The sequence below is a fragment of the Oncorhynchus gorbuscha genome, linkage group LG07 (assembly GCF_021184085.1).
Source record: "Oncorhynchus gorbuscha isolate QuinsamMale2020 ecotype Even-year linkage group LG07, OgorEven_v1.0, whole genome shotgun sequence".
NCBI lineage: Eukaryota > Metazoa > Chordata > Actinopteri > Salmoniformes > Salmonidae > Oncorhynchus > Oncorhynchus gorbuscha.
Genome location: NC_060179.1, coordinates 63,752,723 through 63,773,247, shown reverse-complemented (window position 1 = coordinate 63,773,247; position 20,525 = coordinate 63,752,723). Strand labels below are relative to the sequence as shown.

General features: G+C 44.9%; 1 pseudogene; it reads left to right on the top strand.

Moving 5' to 3' along the window:
• LOC124040225 overlaps positions 1-20,525 on the top strand; it is an 81,834-nt pseudogene that overhangs the window by 44,389 nt on the left and 16,920 nt on the right.

Genomic DNA, 20,525 nt, shown 5'->3' with positions numbered 1-20,525 from the left:
GTAGCTGGGTCCAGGGGCAGGCAGATGGTCATACAGAGGCAGAGGCAGGTAGCTGGGTCCAGGGGCAGGCAGATGGTCATACAGAGGCAGAGGCAGAGGCAGGTAGCTGGGTCCAGGGGCAGGCATATGGTCATACATAGGCAGAGGCATCATTAGTGAGGCAGGCCAAAACTATAATACACGGGAGGCTTAAATCACAGGAAAACCAGAGCGCTGAAAGACGTGTGTCACAAAACAAACAATACGTCAGTGATGGGGTGCATAGAACTGAACTAAATAGTGTGTGATAATGACATACCGGTGTGTGAACAGCTGATTGGGATCTGGAGAGTGAGCTGCGTTCGGGGGATCTACGTGTTTGAGGGTGTGAGCTGGAAGCAGATGTTACAAAGACATTGTCTGTATAGTTTTTGGGGCCTTTTCCCACCAGCATTTTCCCAAACATAACATATCCGCGGCAGCAGGAAGCATGAAGTCCTCCACAATAGTATGGTGCTTGCCTATCTTAGCCACTCGGTAGCTCACCATATAAGACGCTTCTAGCCCCTTACTACTCGAAAGTCGTCTTAATTCTCGCTCAAAAAACTCCCGGGCATTATTTTTCAAATTGGCATGTTTTGTTCCTAAATGTCTGCGCAAGAATTGCAAGATAGTACTTTTGCACATCTAACACACTGTGGCTGAGGAAAGGCACTACTCCCAATATAAGTGAACCCCCAATCAACGTAGTTCTCATCATATTAGCGCCTTTTCGATGGTTCAACATCCCTATCTGTCATATTTGCGCCTCTTCGATGGTCCAACATCCCTGAATTTCCCTGGTAAGGTGGCAGCAGCTCTTTGGCTGCATCAGACGTTGGGTGTGCTCGTGGAAGCAGAGCAACTTGTGTCGTTGACAGGTGTAGTACTGCTGGTAGTAGTAGTACTGCCTGTAGAGCTGCTGTGTGTATCTTTAACCATTTATCCATTTTCGAGCAAACGGAATGAGCAGCAGCTACATTTGGCTACCTGTAGACCATTAGTGGAATTCACGCGAGAGAGTAACGGTTAATGTGAGTGGGTGTTAATTATCTGATTATGATATCTGTATTTGACATTGTGTTGTTATTTCGCTGAACACTAGATGGTTTAATTAGATTTTTGGCAGTGACACAAGGCTACTCAGGCGAGAAAAAAATCCTGTGTAGCCCCATTGGAAAATATAAATATAAATTTGAAAATGGGAAGGATTTTTTTTTTTCCATTTTTTAAATATAAATATTTTTAAATGTGAATCACATTTATATTTGGTGTACCCCCACGGCATTGCGAGTTCTTGGGGATACCTGCTCTATTTTAATTGCATGCATGTGTGTGAATGCATGTGTGCATGTGTCCTCTGTTCCTGTGTGTGTTGTCCTCACCTACCACCCACTGGGCACCAGGGGAGAACATTACATAGGAAATAATCAGCCTGGGGGTTGATGATTCTGACTGCATGTATTTTTATCCAAGTTATTTCTTATTATTTTGCTCATTGCAGCCGTATAATCAAACTCATATATTGCTATCTTCCTTTTCCACTTGATTAATCTGGTGGTTCGAGATTTTAATTAGTCTGATTTGTTTCCATATGGACTGGGGAGGGGTGTTGTGTGTCATCTCTGATTCTGCTTTTAATAGGAACAGGAAATTGTGTCATAGGGAAGAGCACCTGACTGCCAAGAAGCAGGGCTCAGACAGACAGTCATTACCTAGAAAGACAAATACAACTGACCCAAAAGTAACTTCCTCTCCATCCCTTCCTCCCTCCCTCCCTCCCTCCTGCTGTCTGTCTCTCCCTGTAGACTCACCACTCTTAATCTCTGCTCTGCTCATCTCAAATTAAACTAATTAAACTCCATGTGTCACAGTCTTGTTGTCCAAAACAGAATGAAGATCTGGTGACTAGCCTGTCCTTCTCGACCTAAACAGGCATGGTTTCTTGAAATAGAGCTTGACTGGGGTTAAGCTTTCAACAAGAAGGCTTTTTAATATTGAATTTAAACATAGTGTACAGCTACTGAATGTGAGGCAAATTCCTGTAAAAGGCCAAATAAATTAACTGAATTTAAAGGAGAAGTTTTCTTTTTTACAACCATATCTCTCTTTATGAGGTACTGTAAATGGAATGTTATTTGAAGGGTCCAGATAAATTTTTTGTGATTTCAATTGTTTTTCAGAAACTTATCCCAAACAACAAAACATTTCCTCATCATTAGGAAGTGATTTGCTGTTTAGGGTAAGGTTCCTCAAAAACAAGTGAAATCACAAATAAAATGTGTCTGGACCCTTCCATAACATCTCAGCTAGTACATAACATTCTGAGAACCAAATGTGTCTTACAGCTAGATGAGAGCCCAGGTTGTCTTATGGTTATTTTGCATACAACTTTCTGGTAATGGTGCAGGATACCGAGCTAGCACATAACGTTCTGAGAACCATGTGTTTCTTAGGTGGGAATTTCTCATGGTTCTGTTTAAAGTCATGTTCTCAAATTGTTCAGAGAACGTTAAGAAACAACGTTGTTCTCTGTGGCAATTTCAGTACTTCAGCATAATGTTTTCTGAAGGTTTCCTCATAGTTCTATTTAAAGTCATGTTCTCAGAACATTAAGAAAACGTTCCATAAAAAAACACAAGAATACATTAGTAACATTCAAAGAATGTTCTAAGAATGTTATTTAAAAACACATACTTTCCGTTCTGAGTCAACAAACTCTCTATCAAGTGTGTGTTCAAGTGTGCCTTCTAATTGGTCACACCTGATTTTAATTAGTGCTCGTTTCCTTTGAAATGTGTCTGTTTGAATAGGCTAAAATGAACATCTTGGTATGAGTTTAGAAAAAATGGCATGCTAGCTCCATCCTGGTGGCGCAGTGGACAAATTCCATGGGTAGAGAAATGAAGATCATAGGTTTGAATCTCACTGACGCCATGCCACAATAAAATAAATAAATGTGTTTGCATGATTAATGCCAAAGCAAATTAATTTCCAAGTGTCATGCCTGTGTTCAAAACAGTTAACCTAAACTCGCAGAAAATTATTGAATTAACTTCAAAATACATATAATTTCCGTTCTCAGAACATTTAATAAAACTTCCCAGGAAAACCATAGTAAAATGTTCTCAGATCCTCCATGCAACCAAGACATTTACATTCCCAGATCAGGTGTAATATTCACTTCCATTCTCAGAAAGTTTAAAAACGTTCAGTTTTACCAATCAGGAAACTTATGGCTTAGTTCCCAGAACCAATGGGAAACCAAAAACGTACGTTCCTACAACTTCCAAAGAACCAAATGTGCCTGCTGGGAACAGATTTACCTATTTTTTAACATTTGGTTGTAAAAAAAGAAAACTTCTCCTTTAAGTGAACTTAAAGGGGTACAAAAAATATAGTAATGGCCCTGAAATAGACACTATTCAATGATCAAGTTGTTTGGTATTAACAATTTTATTCCCTTCAATTCAAACTGAAAACTGTGATTGTGAATATTTTCCTTCTTTGTGTGTGCGTTTGTGTCTGTGCTCAGGTTGTGGGAAGACGTACACTATGTTGGGTACAGACAGGGAACCGGGGATCTACGTACGGACTCTAAATGACCTGTTCAAAGCCATCGAGGAGACCAGCGATGACATGCAGTACAACATCTCCATGTCATACCTGGAGGTGAGAATGCATAGTATGTCTATGTCTGCTTCCCAAATGGCATCAAATTCCCTATATAGTGCACTACATTTCAAAGGTAGTACACTATATGGGGAATAGGGTGCTATTTTGGGACGCATCCTGTGGGACGCAACATATTTTGGGACGCAACATTGTTTCTCTTAGGAATACTCTAACAACATGTCTAATAACATACATCCAACACAGCCGTCAGCAGCCTATTTGTGCTATAACAAACTGCCCTATCACCTGACCCACAAGGATTTCAGTTCAGGCAAGGTCATCAACAGTGATGTAGTCAACATTTTCTTTAATTTTTTTATTTTAAGTCAGTTAAGAACAAATTCTTATTTACAATGACGGCCTACCAGAAGGCAAAAGGCCTCCTGCGGGGAAAGGGGCTGGGATTAAAAATATATTCAAATATAGGATAAAACACACATCACAACAAGAGAGACGCATCATCTGTGGATCTGTTGGGGCGGTATGCGAATTGGAGTGGGTCTAGGGTTTCTGGGATAATGGTGTTGATGTGAGTCATGACCAGCCTTTTGAAGCACTTCATGGCTACAGACGTGAGTGCTACTGGTCGGTAGTCGTTTAGGCAGGTTACCTTAGCGTTCTTGGGCACAGGCACTATGGTGGTCTGCTTAAAACATGTAGGTATTACAGACTCGGACAGGGAGAGGTTAAAAATGTCAGTGAAGGCACTTGCCAGTTGATCAGCGCATGCTCGCAGTACACGTCCTGGTATTCTGTCTGGCCCTGCGGCCTTGTGAATGTTGACCTGTTTAAAGGTCTTACTCACATCGGCTGCGGAGAGGGTGGTCATACAATCTTCCAGAACAGCTTGTGCTCTCATGCATGTTTCAGTGTTATTTGCCTTGAAGCGAGCATAGAAGTAGTTCAGCTCGTCTGGTAGGCTTGTGTCACTGAGCAGCACTCGGCTGTGCTTCCTTTTGTAGTCTGTAACGCTTTGCAAGCCCTGCCACATCCGACGAGCGTCGGAGCCAGTGTATTACGATTCGATCTTAGTCCTGTGATGACACTTTTCATATTTTATGGTTCGTCGGAGGGCATAGCGGGATTTCTTGTAAACTTCCAGGTTAGAGTCCCATCCATGAACCTGCATTCAAGGAGGGGACGGAAGCTTACAAGAAATCCTGCTATGCCCTCAGACGAACCATCGAATATGATAGCCTTTAGCTCAGTGCGGATGTTGCCTGTAATCCATGGCTTCTGGTTGGGGTATGTACATACGGTCACTGTGGAGATGACGTCATCAATGCACTTATTGATGAAGCCCATGACTAATGTGGTGTACTCCTCAATGCCATCAGAGGAATCCCGGAACATATTCCCGTCTGTGCTAGCAAAACAGTTCTGTAGCTTAGCATCCACTTTGCTCTACTTTTTTATTGATCTAGTCATTGCTGCTTCCTGCTTTAATTTTTGCTTGTAAGCAGGAGTCAGGGGGATATAATTATGGTCAGATTTGCCATATGGAGGTCGAGGGAGAGCTTTGTATGCATCTCTGTGTGTGGAGTAAAGGTGGTCCAGAGTTTTCTTCCCTCTGGTTGCACATTTAACATGCTGATAGAAATTTTGTAAATTGGATGTAAGTTTGCCTGCATTAAAGTTCCCGGCTACTAGGAGCACCGTCTCTGGGTGAGCGTTTTCTTGTTTGCTTATGGCGGAACACAGCTCATTCAATTCTGTCTTAGTGCCAGCCTCTGACTGTGGTGGTATGTAAACAGCTACGAAAAATACAGGTGCAAACACTCTAGGTAGGTAGGGTCTACAGTTTATCATGAGATACTCTACCTCAGGCAAGCAATAGCTCAAGACATCCTTAGGTATTGTGCACCAGCTGTTATTTACAAAAATACATAGTCCACCGCCCCTTGTCTTACCAGACGCTGCTGTTCTATCCTGCCGGTGCAGTGTATGACCAGCCAGCTGTATGTTGATAGTGTCATCGTTCAGCCACGTCTCCGTGAAGCATATGATATTACAGTTTTAAATGTCCCGTTGGCAGACTAATCTTCTGCTATTTTTTTTGTCCAAAGTCTGCGCATTTGCTAGCAGAATGGAAGGACGTGGGGGTTTATTTGATCGCCTACGAATTCTCAGAAGGTAGCCTGCCCTCCAGACCCTTTTTCTCCGGACCCTTTTTCTCCGACTCCTCTTCACGCAAATCACGGGGATCTGGGCCTGTTCCCGAGAAAGCAGTATATTGTTTGTGTTGGCCTTGTCAGACCTATTCTGTGACTGGCAGAACAGTGTTGTATTTGGAGGATGAGGGCTGCAGTAGGTATTTCAGATAGGGGGGAGTGAGGCCTAAGAGGGTGTTTATAAATAAGCATCAACCAGTGGGTCTTGGTATACAAGATGACCAGTTTACAGAGGAGAACAGAGTGCAGTGATGTTTCTACAAGGAGCATTGGTGGCAAATCTGATGGCCGAATGGTAAAGAACATCTAGCTGTTAGAGAGCACCCTTACCTGACGATCTATAAATTACGTCTCCGTAATCTAGCATGGGTAGGATAGTCATCTAAATCAGGGTTAGTTTGGCAGCTGTGGTGAAAGAGGAGCAATTACGATAGAGGAAACTAAGTCTAGATTTAACCTTAAGCCTGCAGGTTTGATATGTGCTGAGAGAAGGACAGTGTACCGTCTAGCCATACTCCCAAATACTTGTATGAGGTGACTACCTCAAGCTCTAAACCCTCTGAGGTAGTATTCACACCGGTGGGGAGAGGGGCATTCTTCTTATCAAACCACGTTACCTTTGTTTTGGAGGTGTTCAGAACAAGGTTAAGGGCAGAAAAACCTTGTTGGACACTAAGAAAGCTTTGTTGTAGAGCATTTAACACAAAATCTGGGGAGTATAAGACTGTATCATCTGTATATAAATGGATGAGAGAGCTTCCTACTGCCTGAGCTATGTTGATAAGAGCATGGGTCCTAGGATCGAGCCTTGGGGTACTCCCTTGGTGACAGGCAGTGGCTGAGACAGCAGATTTTCTGACTTTATATACTGCACTCTTTGAGAGAGGTAGTTAGCAAACCAGGCCAAAGACCCTTCAGAGACACCAATATTCCTTAGCCGGCCCACAAGAATGGAATGGTCTACCGTATCAAAAGATTTGCCCAAGTCAATAAAAATAGCAGCACAATATTGCATAGAATCAGGGGCAATGGTGTTGTCATTTAGGACCTTTAAGGTTGCCGTAACAAATCCATAACCTGACTGGAAACCAGATTGCATATTTATTTGTATTTTCTGTATTTGACTAGGCAAGTCAGTTTAGAACAAATTCTTATTTACAATGATGGCCTACCCCGGCCAAACCCTTACCTGGATGACGTTGTGCGCCTCCCTATGCGACTCAATCACGGCCTGTTGTGATACAGCCTGAAAATGAACCAGGGTCTGTAGTGACCCCTCTACCACTGACATGCAGTGCCTTAGACCACTGCGCCATTTGGGAGCCCCATACCCGAGTGAATACTATAGACATCAAGAATTATTGACACGTTTTTCCAACACTTGATAAACAGGGCAAAATAGAAATTGGCCTAAATAAAGGAAGCACCGTGGTTGTCATGTTTTGTCATTTATTATCATGTCTTGTCCCTGTGCTCCCCATTCTATTCGTTTCCCTCTGCTGGTCTTATTAGGTTCTTTCCCTCTTTCTATCCCTCTCTCTCCCCCTCCCTCTCTCACTCTCTCGCTCTCTCTTCTCTCTATCGTTCCGTTCCTGCTCCCAGCTGTTCCTATTCCCCTAATCATCATTTAGCCTTCCCACACCTGTTCCCGATCCTTTTCCCTGATTAGAGTCCCTATTTCACTCCTTGTTTCCCGTACCTGCCCTGTCGGTTCCTTGTTTAGTATTCACCGTGCTGTGTTTGTGTATCGCCCTGTCGTGTCGTGTTTTCCTCAGATGCTGCGTGGTGAGCAGGTGTCTGAGTCTGTCTGGTTCAAGTGCCTTCCCGAGGCAACCTGCTGTTCACCTGCTGTTCAAGATCGAGTCTCCAGTTTGTCCTCGTCATTTCGAGTGAAAGTTGTGTTTTTTTGATTGTATTTACTTTACTGGATTAAAGACTCTGTTTTCGCCAAGTCGCTTTTGGGTCCTCTTTCACCTGCATGACAGAAGGAACCGACCAAGGAATGGACCCAGCGACTTCAGACGCTCGTTACACTGCCGTCGAGATCCAAGGAGCCATGCTCGGCAGACACGAGCAGGAATTGTCTGCTGCTCGCCATGCCGTGGAGAACCTGGCCGCTCAGGTTTCCGATCTCTCTGGACAGTTCCAGAGTCTACGTCTCGTGCCACCTGTTACTTCCTGGCCTGCCGAGCCTCCAGAACCTAGGGTTAATAACCCACCTTGCTACTCCGGGCAGCCCACTGAGTGCCGCTCCTTTCTCACGCAGTGTGAGATTGTGTTCTCTCTCAACCCAACACATACTCTAGAGAGAGAGCTCGGGTTGCTTACGTCATTTCACTCCTTACTGGCCGGGCTCGAGAATGGGGCACAGCTATCTGGGAGGCAAGGGCTGATTGCTCTAACAAGTTCCAGAACTTTAAAGAGGAGATGATTCGGGTTTTTGACCGTTCAGTTTTTGGTAGGGAGGCTTCTAGGGCCCTGGCTTCCTTATGCCAAGGTGAACGGTCCATAACGGATTATTCTATTGAGTTTCGCACTCTTGCTGCCTCTAGTGAGTGGAACGAGCCGGCGCTGCTCGCTCGTTTTCTGGAGGGACTCCACGCAGTGGTTAAGGATGAGATTCTCTCCCGGGAGGTTCCTTCAGATGTGGACTCTTTGATTGCTCTCGCCATCCGCATAGAACGACGGGTAGATCTTCGTCACCGGGCTCGTGGAAGAGAGCTCGCATCAACGGTGTTTCCCTGCTCCGCATCGCAACCATCTCCTCCTCTGGCTCAGAGACTGAGCCCATGCAGCTGGGAGGGATTCGCATCTCGACTAAGGAGAGGGAACGGAGGATCACCAACCGCCTGTGCCTCTATTGCGGAGTTGCTGGACATTTTGTTAATTCATGTCCAGTAAAAGCCAGAGCTCATCTGTAAGCGGAGGGCTACAGGTGAGCGCAACTACTCAAGTCTCTCCATCAAAATCCTGTACTACTTTGTCGGTCCATCTACGCTGGACCGGTTCGGGTGCTACATGTAGTGCCTTGATAGACTCTGGGGCTGAGGGTTGTTTCATGGACGAAGCATGGGTTCGGAAACATGACATTCCTTTCAGAGAGTTAGAGAAGCCTACGCCCATGTTCGCCTTAGATGGTAGTCATCTTCCCAGTATCAGATTTGAGACACTACCTTTAACCCTCACAGTATCTGGTAACCACAGTGAGACTATTTCTTTTTGATTTTCCATTCACCGTTTACACCTGTTGTTTTGGGTCATCCCTGGCTAGTATGTCATAATCCTTCTATTAATTGGTCTAGTAATTCTATCCTATCCTGGAACGTTTCTTGTCATGTGAAGTGTTTAATGTCTGCCATCCCTCCCGTTTCTTCTGTCCCTACTTCTCAGGAGGAACCTGGCGATTTGACAGGAGTGCCGGAGGAATATCATGATCTGCGCACGGTCTTCAGTCGGTCCCGAGCCAACTCCCTTCCTCCTCACCGGTCGTATGATTGTAGTATTGATCTCCTTCCGGGGACCACTCCTCCTCGGGGTAGACTATACTCTCTGTCGGCTCCCGAACGTAAGGCTCTCGAGGATTATTTGTCTGTGTCTCTTGACGCCGGTACCATAGTGCCTTCTTCCTCTCCGGCCGGGGCGGGGTTCTTTTTGTTAAGAAGAAGGACGGTACTCTGCGCCCCTGCGTGGATTATCGAGGGCTGAATGACATAACGGTTAAGAATCGTTATCCGCTTCCCCCTTATGTCATCAGCCTTCGAGATTCTGCAGGGAGCCAGGTGCTTTACTAAGTTGGACCTTCGTAACGCTTACCATCTCGTGCGCATCAGAGAGGGGGACGAGTGGAAAACGGCGTTTAACACTCCGTTAGGGCATTTTGAGTACCGGGTTCTGCCGTTCGGTCTCGCCAATGCGCCAGCTGTTTTTCAGGCATTAGTTAATGATGTTCTGAGAGACATGCTGAACATCTTTTTTTTGTCTATCTTGACGATATCCTGATTTTTTCTCCGTCACTCGAGATTCATGTTCAGCACGTTCGACGTGTTCTACAGCGCCTTTTAGAGAATTGTCTCTACGTAAAGGCTGAGAAGTGTTCTTTTCATGTCTCCTCCGTTACTTTTCTCGGTTCCGTTATTTCCGCTGAAGGCATTCAGATGGATTCCGCTAAGGTCCAAGCTGTCAGTGATTGGCCCGTTCCAAGGTCACGTGTCGAGTTGCAGCGCTTTTTAGGTTTCGCTAATTTCTATCGGCGTTTCATTCGTAATTTCGGTCAAGTTGCTGCCCCTCTCACAGCTCTTACTTCTGTCAAGACGTGTTTTAAGTGGTCCGGTTCCGCCCAGGGAGCTTTTGATCTTCTAAAAGAACGTTTTACGTCCGCTCCTATCCTCGTTACTCCTGACGTCACTAGACAATTCATTGTCGAGGTTGACGCTTCAGAGGTAGGCGTGGGAGCCATTCTATCCCAGCGCTACCAGTCTGACGATAAGGTTCATCCTTGCGCTTATTTTTCTCATCGCCTGTCGCCATCTGAGCGCAACTATGATGTGGGTAACCGTGAACTGCTCGCCATCCGCTTAGCCCTAGGCGAATGGCGACAGTGGTTGGAGGGGGCGACCGTTCCTTTTGTCGTTTGGACAGACCATAAGAACCTTGAGTACATCCGTTCTGCCAAACGACTTAATGCCCGTCAAGCTCGTTGGGCGTTGTTTTTCGCTCGTTTCGAGTTTGTGATTTCTTACCGTCCGGGTAGCAAGAACACCAAGCCTGATGCCTTATCCCGTCTGTTTAGTTCTTCTGTGGCTTCTACTGATCCCGAGGGGATTCTTCCTTATGGGCGTGTTGTCGGGTTAACAGTCTGGGGAATTGAAAGACAGGTTAAGCAAGCACTCACGCACACTGCGTCGCCGCGCGCTTGTCCTAGTAACCTCCTTTTCGTTCCTGTTTCCACTCGTCTGGCTGTTCTTCAGTGGGCTCACTCTGCCAAGTTAGCTGGTCATCCCGGTGTTCGAGGCACTCTTGCGTCTATTCGCCAGCGCTTTTGGTGGCCGACTCAGGAGCGTGACACGCGCCGTTTCGTGGCTGCTTGTTCGGACTGCGCGCAGACTAAGTCGGGTAACTCTCCTCCTGCCGGTCGTCTCAGACCGCTCCCCATTCCTTCTCGACCATGGTCTCACATCGCCTTAGACTTCATTACCGGTCTGCCTTTGTCTGCGGGGAAGACTGTGATTCTTACGGTTGTCGATAGGTTCTCTAAGGCGGCACATTTCATTCCCCTCGCTAAACTTCCTTCCGCTAAGGAGACGGCACAAATCATTATCGAGAATGTATTCAGAATTCATGGCCTCCCGTTAGATGCCGTTTCAGACAGAGGCCCGCAATTCACGTCACAGTTTTGGAGGGAGTTCTGTCGTTTGATTGGTGCGTCCGTCAGTCTCTCTTCCGGGTTTCATCCCCAGTCTAACGGTCAAGCAGAGAGGGCCAATCAGACGATTGGTCGCATACTACGCAGCCTTTCTTTCAGAAACCCTGCGTCTTGGGCAGAACAGCTCCCCTGGGCAGAATACGCTCACAATTCGCTTCCTTCGTCTGCTACCGGGTTATCTCCGTTTCAGAGTAGTCTGGGTTACCAGCCTCCTCTGTTCTCATCCCAGCTTGCCGAGTCCAGCGTTCCCTCCGCTCAAGCGTTTGTCCAACGTTGTGAGCGCACCTGGAGGAGGGTGAGGTCTGCACTTTGCCGTTACAGGGCACAGACTGTGAGAGCCGCCAATAAACGCAGGATTAAGAGTCCAAGGTATTGTTGCGGCCAGAGAGTGTGGCTTTCCACTCGCAACCTTCCTCTTACGACAGCTTCTCGTAAGTTGACTCCGCGGTTCATTGGTCCGTTCCGTGTCTCCCAGGTCGTCAATCCTGTCGCTGTGCGACTGCTTCTTCCGCGACATCTTCGTCGCGTCCATCCTGTCTTCCATGTCTCCTGTGTTAAGCCCTTTCTTCGCACCCCGTTCGTCTTCCCTCCCCCTCCCGTCCTTGTCGAGAGCGCACCTATTTACAAGGTACATAAGATCATGGACATGCGTTCTCGGGGACGGGGTCACCAATACTTAGTGGATTGGGAGGGTTACGGTCCTGAGGAGAGGAGTTGGGTTCCGTCTCGGGACGTGCTGGACCGTTCACTCATTGATGATTTCCTCCGTTGCCGCCAGGATTCCTCCTCGAGTGCGCCAGGAGGCGCTCGGTGAGTGGGGGGGTACTGTCATGTTTTGTCATTTATTATCATGTCTTGTCCCTGTGCTCCCCATTCTATTCGTTTCCCTCTGCTGGTCTTATTAGGTTCTTTCCCTCTTTCTATCCCTCTCTCTCCCCCTCCCTCTCTCACTCTCTCGCTCTCTCTTCTCTCTATCGTTCCGTTCCTGCTCCCAGCTGTTCCTATTCCCCTAATCATCATTTAGCCTTCCCACACCTGTTCCCGATCCTTTTCCCTGATTAGAGTCCCTATTTCACTCCTTGTTTCCCGTACCTGCCCTGTCGGTTCCTTGTTTAGTATTCACCGTGCTGTGTTTGTGTATCGCCCTGTCGTGTCGTGTTTTCCTCAGATGCTGCGTGGTGAGCAGGTGTCTGAGTCTGTCTGGTTCAAGTGCCTTCCCGAGGCAACCTGCTGTTCACCTGCTGTTCAAGATCGAGTCTCCAGTTTGTCCTCGTCATTTCGAGTGAAAGTTGTGTTTTTTTGATTGTATTTACTTTACTGGATTAAAGACTCTGTTTTCGCCAAGTCGCTTTTGGGTCCTCTTTCACCTGCATGACAGTGGTTGCCTTCCAAATAATGGGAACATCCCCAGAGAGGAGAGACAGGTTAAAAGGGTCAGAGATAGGCTTGGCGATTATAGGGGCAGTAACCTTAAAGAAGAAAGGGTCTAAACCATCTGAAGCAGATGTTTTTTTGCGGTCAAGTTTAAGGCGCTGCTTTAGCATCTCAGACCCAATGACCACCTGCAGGGAGAAACTTTGTAGCGGGGCAGTGTGAGGGAAGGAGGAGCATTTGGGATAGTCACATTATTAGAAGGGGTGGGAGATGAGGAAACGATGAACGGGCAAAGAGGCATGGCAGAGTCAAATAGGAATCCTGACTTAATGAGGTGGTGACTAAAGAGCTCAGCCATGTGCTCCTTGTCAGTAACAACCACATCATCAACATTAAGAGACATGGGCAGCTGTGAGGAGGAAGATTTATCTCCAGGTCTGTTTTCCAGAACTTCTTGCGGTTATACCCACAGAAAGAGAACTGCTCCTTAAAGTAGCTAACTTTGGCCTTCCGGATACCCTGAGTGCACGTATTTCTAATTTGCCTGAACGAGATCCAGTCAGCCTGAGTATGCATGTGCTCAGCGATTTGCCAAATGGAATTCTTGACGTGAAGTAACTCTGCCAGATCACAGTCGAACCAGGGGCTGAACCTGTTTTTAATTCTCATTTTCTTTACGGGCACGTATTTGTTAACGATAACACTGAAAATATCAAAAAAGAAGGTCCAAGTGTCTTCGACAGAGGGGACCAAGCTGATTATATACCAATTTACAAAGGCCAGATCATGAAGGAAGGCTTGCTCATTAAAGGTTTTTAGCAGGCGTCTATGACAAGTCAGGACAGGTTGTTTTACTGGGCAGCCATTACAAACACAGGCTGTAAAACAGGGATCAGTAAAGTCATTACAGAAAACACCAGACTGATACCTATAAGGTATACTAGTAGACCTTATAGTATACTAACTTACAACCACAACGGCATTTCTGTTTATTCAACAGTTCAGGTTGATACTCGTGTAGATACATTGCCTTCAGAAAGTATTCACACCCCTTGACTTTTTCATTGTCATTTTTTTCTCAGCAATCTACACAAAATACTTTGTAATGTCATTTGACATTTGTAAGACAAAATATGAAAAATAAACCATTAATGTATCCAGATTACATACAGTGCCTTCAGAAAGTATTCATACCCCTTGACTTATTCCACATTTTGTTGTGTTACAGCCTGAATATAAAACATGTATACATTTTTTTTAAATCTCACCCAGCTACACACAATACTCCATAATGACAAAGAGAAAACGTGTTCTTAGACATTTTTGCAACTCTATTGAAAATGAAATACAGAAATATCTTATTTACATACGTATTCACACCCCTGAGTCAATACTTCAATACAGCGATTATAGCTGTGAGTCTTTCTGGGTAAGTCTCTAAGAGCTTTCCACACCTGGATTGTGCAAAATTTGCCCATTATTCTTTTAAAAATTATTCAAGCTTTGTTGATCCTTGCTAGACAACCATTTTGTGGTCTTGCCATAGATTTTAAAGTAGATTTAAGTCAAAACTGTAACTCCTACACTCAGGAACATTCAACGTCTTCTTGGTAAGCAACTCTAGTGTATATTTGACCTTGTATTTTAGGTAATTGTCCTTCTAAAAGGTGAATTAATCTCCCAGTGTCTGGTGGTAAGCAGACTAAACCTGTGCTTAGCTTCATTCCCTTTTTTTTATCCTGAAAAACTCCCCAGTCCTTAACGATATAGAGAGTGGTACTCAGTAATGTGTTGTATTGGATTTGCCCTAAACATAACACTTTGTATTCAGGATGTTTTGTTGTTGTTGCTGCATTGTTGCATTAGTGCATTGTTGCAAACAGGATGCATGTTTTGGAATATTTTTTTATTCAGTACAGGCTTCCTTCTTTTCACTCTGTCAATTAGGTTAATATTGTGGAGTAAATACAATGTTGTTGATCCATCCTCAGGGGTCTCATATCACAGTTATTAAACTCTGTAACTATTTTAAAGTCACCATTGGCCTCATGGGGAAATCCCTGCACGATTTCCTTCCTCTCCGGCAACTGAGTTAGGAAGGATGCCTGTATCTTTGTTGTGACTGAGTATATTGATACACCGTTTGTTCCCAATGGTGGAACAAACTCCCTCACGACACCAGGACAGCGGAGTCAATCACCACCTTCCGGAGACACCTGAAACCCCACTTCTTTAAGGAATACCTAGGATAGGATAAGTAATCCCTCTCACCCCCCCTTTAAGATTTAGATGCACTATTGTAAAGTGACTGTTCCACTGGATGTCATAAGGTGAATGCACCAATTTGTAAGTCGCTCTGGATAAGAGCGTCTGCTAAATGACTTAAATGTAAATGTAAATGTAATGTAATTAATAAGTTCATCGTGCTCAATGGGATATTCAATGTTTATATTTTTTACACATCTACCAATAGGTGCCCTTCTTTGTGAGTTAATGGAAACCGCCCTGGTCTGTGGTTGAATCTGTGTTTGAATTTCACTGCTCGACTGAGGGACCTTACAGATAATTGTACATGTCGGGTACAAAGATGAGGTACAGAGGTAGGTTCTTAATTTGAGCCTACAGCAGGAAAGTAATCCTGCATCAAACGGAAATGTGTTATTATGTGGATTAGGGCACCGAGTGAGTCCATGCAACTTATTATGTGACTTGTTAGGCACATTTTACTCCTAAACTTATTTAGGTTTGCCATAACAAAGGGGTTGAATACTTATTGACTACTTTGTCAGTATTTGAAAGTGGTTCCTTTTGTCTGCAAGCATAGTTTACCATTGTGCTTTTTTTTATACAATGAATTCCCCATTTCTTTCCAGGATCAATCACCATAATGAAAAGAAGCCTTGACAAGGAGTGATGTAGCAACCTTCTCATGAATATGTCTTCCTTCTAGGCAAACAGTGACGCACGCAGAGATTCAGTTGTTCATCCTGTCTTCGTCTAGGCAGAAAGAGGAAGAAAGTGACAGATGATAGACAGCTTTTTATTAAAATAACAAACATGGAAAGAATGCTTAAACAGCCAAGAAAAATATTTCTAGGGTTGAATCCGCGACAGTCAGTGTCCTTGTGTTTGGAAGAAATGAGCCTTGGAGACATACAAAGGGCACGATGCCATTGGTTTGAAGTTTGACACTCGCTAATTTGTACTTCTACTACAAGCTATTCTACAAGCTATTATTTTACAAAATATTCTGCAATAAATGGGTGGGTGCAGTAGTAGAGAGTAGCAACACATGATTAAGAAAGTTGAAGGTAACACTGGATGCCTATAGCATACGTTTCATACTGTAGTCCTGTCCAGCTCTGTGATGGCTGTACTGTGACATAGTGCGTGTTGGTCTTGTTGGCCTCTAGGGAGCAACCTGCTGATCTGCTGCTGCCCACTCTCAGCCCTCCTATCACTACACAGAAAGGTTCAGTGTTGTTTTATGGCCCTGCTAAAACCATACTCACACCTGCTTCCTCTGCTCCCTTGCTCTTTCAAATCAGCCTCCTGTTTCACCTGTTATTACACAGACAACTAAATACAAGTATGCACACAACTACACATGCATCCGCATACATAGTCTTTTAACACCCATGCACTTAGTTCAGCTTCTATTCTATGAGAAGTTCCTATGTTTTTACCCTCTGTTCATACGGTATGTCACTACCCTAATCAGAGGAGGTGTGTTCTTTTTCCCCTTCACCTGAAATTAAAGTGTTTAGATGGTAAGAATAACTGGATAAACACTCTCCTGTCTGTCTCAATCATTATTTCCCCCTTGAGTGAGTTTAGAGTGGTCCTGTGGTTCTGGGGTTGGTTATGAACAGGGATAGCCTACTCTGCAGGACAGTCGTTTTTTGTTTTCTTTACTGGCACACCCCAGCCACCACACATCCCAGCCTATCCCCATCTGTCTTTCTCCCAGTGGTCTCTCTCTCTCTCTCTCTCTCTCTCTCTCTCTCTCTCTCTCTCTCTCTCTCTCTCTCTCTCTCTCTCTGTCTCTGTCTCTGTCTCTGTCTCTGTCTCTGTCTCTGTCTCTGTCTCTCTCTCTCTGTCTCTCTCCCTATTCCTGGTTGTCACTTTGTTGATGTGGGGATAAGAGCTCTCCACGTGAAATCACAGTCAACACACAATGATCAGCCTGTATGAAAGCAACTTGAGCTGCTGACGACAGACTGTCACAGAACAAGTTGGACTAGCTAAATTAGGAGTTAGTAAAACAACAAAAGAGTTTATGTACAGTACTAGTTTTAGACCTTTCAAGTGTGTCCACTTTGCAAGAGGTATTTTCCATGTACATGTCCCAAAACCATTGTGTCAACAACTCCAAAAGAAAACTCTCCAATGGAAAGTTAACTAATGTTTCTCCCGACTGTCACTATAACAATTCCTTGGATATAAGAATTCCTTGGCTCTAACAATTCCTTCAATGTTGAGCTTTTGAGATGTGATTTGGAAGCTGAGGAGAAACCTCCTGACTCTCCTGACCATTCCCTGTGTTATGTTCCCAGATCTACAACGAGATGATCCGGGACCTTCTCAACCCGTCCTCTGGGTTCCTGGACCTGAGAGAGGACTCTAAAGGAGAGATCCAGGTGGCTGGCATCACAGAGGTCTCCACTATCAACGCCCGAGAGGTGAGAGGTCACACCTAGGAACACTTACTCCATGCTTTACAAGATCACACACTATACAGTACATCAAATCCATACACAATCCATACATTATTCTAAATCGGTATATTGTATATTATGAAGCCTAAACTCAAATAAAAATGCTGGGTTAAAAAACAACTCAACTTGGATAAATATTGGACAGAACACACGTTGGGTCATTTTGACCCAGCAAGTTGGGTCACTTAGTTGGGTTGTTGGGTTATTGAGCTATGACCCACCAGAAGACTAGGGGCATGGCTTGGTAGGGGTGTGGCTTTCAAATAGTTATTTTTGTCCACCTGTGAGAGTACACTACATGACCAAAAGTATGCGAACACCTACTCGTCGAACATCTCATTCATTAACATGGAGTTGGTCCCCTTTTGCTGCTATAACAGCCTCCATGGTTCTGGTAAGTCTTTCCGCAAGATGTTGGAAGATTGCTGCGTGGGACTTGCTTCCATTCAGCCACAAGAACATTAGTGAAGTCGGGCGCTGATTAGGTCTGGCTCGCAGTTGGCGCTCCAATTCCTCCCAAAGGTGTTCGATGGGGTTGAGGTCAGGGCTGTGCAGGCCCGTCAAGTTCTTTCACGCTGATATTGACAAACCATTTCTGTATGGACCTCACTTTGTGCATGGGGGCATTATCATGCTGATACAGGAAAGGGCCTTCCCCAAACTGTTGCCACAAGGTTGGAAGCACAGAATCATCTAGATGTCATTGTATGCTGTAGTGTTAAGATTTCCTTTCACTGGAAACCATGAAACTGGGTTCCTGGCATCTGGCAGTCTGTCGGACTGCCAGATGGTGAAGGATGATTCATCACTCCAGAGAATGCTTTTCCTCTCCTCCAGAGTCCAATGGCTGTGAGCTTTACACCACTCCAGTCGATGCTTGGCATTGCACATGGTGATCTTAGGCTTGTTTGCGGCTGCTCAGCCATGGAAACCCATTTCATGAAGCTCCAGACGAACAGTTCTTGTGCTGGTGTTTTTTCCAGAAGCAGTTTGGAACTTCGTGGTGATTGTTGCAACCGAGGACCGACAATATTTACGCGTTACAAGCTTCAGCACTTGGTAATACCGTTCTGTGAGCTTGTGTGTCCTACCACTTCGCAGCTGAGATGTTTTTGCTCCTAGACGTTTCCATTTCACAATAACAGCACTTACAGTTGACCGGGGCAGCTCTAGCAGCTCTAGCTCCGCTAGTTGTTTTTAACCCAGCCTTTTTTCAGTGTACATAACACATCTATGAGCACGTCATAAAAATGACATTAGATCTACATAGAGCTACATAAAGTTTAATGACTGTGTTCCTGCCAGATCATGGAGCTGCTGATGAAGGGTAATAAGCAGCGTACCCAGGAGCCCACGGCAGCCAACCAGACATCGTCCCGGTCCCACGCCGTGTTGCAGGTGGCTGTCCGGCAGACGAGCCGCTGTCGAGACCTTCTACAGGAGGTCCGCTTCGCACGCCTCTTCATGATCGACCTTGCTGGCTCCGAACGAGCGTCACAGGTACAAGTGTGTGTGTGTGTGTGTGTGTGTGTGTGTGTGTGTGTGTGTGTGTGTGTGTGTGTGTGTGTGTGTGTGTGTGTGTGTGTGTGTGTGTGTGTGTGTGTGTGTGTGTGTGTGTGTGTGTGTGTGTGTGTGTGTGTGTGTGTGTGTGTGTGTGTGTGTGTGTGTGTGTGTGTGTGTGTGTGTGTGTGTGCATTTGTCTGCAAACATGCCTGTTTCTGTGTCCTTTTTTCACCTCTTGTTTATGGTCTGTTACTTGTGGGGGGGAGGGGTTCGGTTGAGTTGGTCTACTCTTTCTGTTTGTCTCCTCTGGTCGTTTGACAGCCATGTTTTACAACAGTACATAGGAACACTGTTTTTGTCACTTTATCAACCCCCTCCCCGCTATTAATCTCTCCTAGAGCGAACTGGAGAACCTATAAACCTTCAAGTCTGCGTCCCAAATGGCTCTTTGATCCCTATATTTGCTCTAACACCCATAGGGCCATAATCAAAAAGTAGTGCACTATGTTGGGAATAGGGGGCCATTTGTATGCAGCCCTGAAGTTTATAGGACACTTTAATAAAGGCCCTTCACAGTGTAAAGCACCATACATTTACATTCTAGACCATGATTTTCCCACCAATGAGGGAAAGAAGGGGTTAATGTCCTTATAGTTGGCACCGCTTATGTAATTCTTACCGTCTATCAACGTCTCCCTTATGTCAGGGTTATAAATGATTACAAAATCGCTGATATAGTTGATATGGTGCCGAGACTTTACCATGACTTTTATAGCACAGTTTTATGGTGCTAGTTACTTTTGTTGAACAGATTGCAATTGGAGTAAAACCAATACTGCTAACAGAATGCCTGCATCCCAAATGGCACCCTAACCCTATTCCCTATAGTGCCCTACTTTTGACCTATGGGCCCTGGTCAAAGAGTAGTGCACTATATAGGAAATAGGATGCCATTTGGGACGTAGTCAGTGTCTTCTGTGAACTAGTTGGGAACGTTTGAAACAGTATATGACACAGAATTATTAACTATGAACCTTTTTCACATTTACTTACTTTCATAATCCTCTTCATTCCTGGAGGAACATAGGGCATGTACTAACGTTTTCAAATGATAGCCGGCCTTTTCACATTTGTTATGCTTTTCATTTTTCCCATAAACACTGAAGGCTTCGTATTAACCGTTTGCTTCTCCAATTAGTTGCTGCAGCTTCCTGTAGACATCCTGATTAAGGCGAAGCGCTTAACCAACACAGACATTGACATGTCATTCATGATGAATGTTGTTTGATTAGCATCCATATTAAACCAGCCAGGTCTCCTATACACCATGCGTCCCAAATGGCACCCTATTCCCTGTATTGTGTGCATTACTTTTGACCAGGGCCCGTAAGGGCTCTCATCAAAAGTAGTGTACTATATCCATGAGAAAAACATGCAGTCATGCCTGAACGGAGAGAGCACTTATTTACCATGGAAACCTTTAGAAAGGTTAACCAGCTAGGCTCTTCTATGGATGTATACCATAGCCTAAAGGCCACCAGTCTTTTTAGATATACTGTAGGAGAATAGAGGGGGGAACTACCTCTTTTGAAGGGATGTTTTCTCTTGAGTTAGAGAGTAAAAATGTACTGATAATGACAAAAA